Source organism: Octopus bimaculoides, chromosome 22, assembly GCF_001194135.2.
Source record: "Octopus bimaculoides isolate UCB-OBI-ISO-001 chromosome 22, ASM119413v2, whole genome shotgun sequence".
In the NCBI taxonomy this organism is placed as follows: Eukaryota; Metazoa; Mollusca; class Cephalopoda; order Octopoda; family Octopodidae; genus Octopus; species Octopus bimaculoides.
Window position 1 is genome coordinate 25,710,297 of NC_069002.1, and position 2,402 is coordinate 25,712,698.

The following is a 2,402-nucleotide window of genomic DNA, read 5'->3' on the forward strand; positions in this document are numbered from 1 at the left end:
AATAATAATAATAATAATAATAATAATAATAATAATAATAATAATAATAATAATAATAATAATAATAATAATAATATCGTACCTCATAGGATTGTATGTAGTTAGAAGTAACATCCTGTCGCTCATAAAATCACATATAAAAGAGTAGAGGACATATAAGAGAACCCTGGTTTACGCTGGAGTTGTCAGAGTAAGTTTCCTCCGTTAAGGCTACAATGGGGTTGACTGAGGAGAAATTTCGAATGCAAGGGAAATGGATCTATGAATGTGCAGTTTAATGGGGGAACAGCTTGTGCTGGCGCTTTGACCATTGCATAGATTTTGCTTCAGTTCTCAAACTCAAGAGACCGTTTAATGTATGGACGCAGAGAAGAATGTCTGCATTTGATCTGTGTAGAAACTGTTTCGCTGATCAGTAAAGGGAGAGAGAGAGAGAGAGTGAGGGAGAGAGTAGAGAGAGAGAGAAAGAGAGGGAGGGAGATGGGGAGAGAGAGGGAGAAAAAAGAGATGGGGAAAGAGGGGAGAGAGAGAGAGAGGGACATACTAGGTTGAGGAAAAAGTTCGTGCGCCGTGTTAAAATAATGATTTTTATGCAAGAATTTAGTCCAAAACAACAACTTTTCTTCAAAATAAGGACCATAATTTTCCGCGACCTTTTCCCAACGATCTGCAAGCTTTCAGATTTGGTCAAAATACCAATCCTTCAGCTTTGAATTGAAAAATTCTTGACAGGCTTCTTCAACTTTATCGAATGACTCAAATCGGTGACCTTTCATAAAGTGCTGCACTGATCAGAAGTGACCGTAGCAACGTCTGGACTGTAGGGTGGATGTGGCAGAACTTCCACACCGTCCAATTCTTCAATCTTGTTGCTGGTCTTTCTGGTGGTTTGTGGCTTTGCATTGTCTTGTTGAAACAAAGCGCGTTTCCAATGAACACACTGAGTCACCATTGAACATGACATAAACTGCATGAACAAACACACCACCAAAATATATTTTTAAAAAACAAACATTATTTTAACACGGCGCACGAACATTTTGAATTTTGGTGTGAGGATAGCAGCTTGAAGGGAGGGGACAAGTCGATTACATCAGCCCTCTCCTGCTCCAGTGTTTAACTGATACTTATTTTATTGATCCTGATGAAAGGCTGAAAAACAAAGCTGACCTAGGTGGAATTTGAACTTAGATCGTAAAGACGGACGAAATATACTGCTAAGCATTTCGCCCAGCTTGCTACCTTATGAGAGAAATATTGAAAATTTAGGTGAGAATGGATGCTAATTGTGATGCAAATTCTTTCCGGATAGTAGAAAGGACAAAGATGGAACTGGTTGCTTGGAGAATTTTATATAATTAGCGTTTGTGGTGGTGGTGGTGAGGGGAGAAGAGAAAGGGGTGTTTGGATAGAGTTTCCTTATATGTGTGTGTGTGCATGTACATCTGTGTGTGTGTCTGTGCAGAATGAGAAGCCATTCGACAATGTTTCATTAACTGATCTGACAGAAAAATAAATCACTTAATAGACGATTCCTTAGACAACATTTAAAATTATATGTGATAGACTCCGGCTGGAGAGAAATTTCAGAACAGCTGAGAACAACATTAGAAAATAACAAAGTTTAATAGCAAGCATCTATTAATTTATCAACGTAACAGAACTTACCAAGTTTCCCTTAGGAGCGGAAATTTATTGATTTAATAATAATGATAATAGTACTACATTATTCTATCAAGTTCAATACATTGGACTAATACTGTCCTTTGGCTAACTTACTTTCATTACTAACTTCTTAATTTCATTGAATGAAAATAAGAATAATGTTTCCGTCAAGAGTAACAATCTGTAGACACCAGAGTAATATTAAAATGAATTCTTTCAATATATTCTCTTGAAAAAAAGTTAAATTGAATCTCAATCACAAAATAAAGAGATAAATATGCTGTGGTTATTTCCTTGTCGCTTTACTATTGTTTTGTCCCTGAAAGATTGTCGAAAGTGTCAAAGTCAATGTTAGTATTGGATCCTCAGTTGTAATGCCTTGTCTGCCATTCACATCCTGTCACTGGTGCTGCACTGTTTCCGCTGCCAAAATATTTAACTCTGTTTACTGCAAATAGGTACCTTTCATAATCCTTTATGGGAAATTCCTAAATCGGAAAAAAACTTTCAATCCTGAGTTAATTTTCTTTGAGTGAGAAAGGTACCACGAATGAAAAATTTCTGAAAGCACTCATAAAGGCTGGTTTAAAGAAAAAGGGTGTATTGTAGAAGAACATAAAATGAATGTTAATAAAAGTTAAAGTGTTGTGTAGCTGTTTTCCGGTGAAACATGAAATATTCCCAAAATGAATCTGTTACATATTATGCGAAACTGTTGTAGTGCCAAATTTATATAA

General features: G+C 36.1%; 1 protein-coding gene across 6 annotated transcripts in view; it reads left to right on the forward strand.

Moving 5' to 3' along the window:
• LOC106872982 (general transcription factor II-I repeat domain-containing protein 2-like) overlaps nucleotides 1–2,402 on the forward strand; it is a 114,092-nt gene that overhangs the window by 108,296 nt on the left and 3,394 nt on the right. The gene's annotated exons all lie outside the window — the stretch shown is intronic.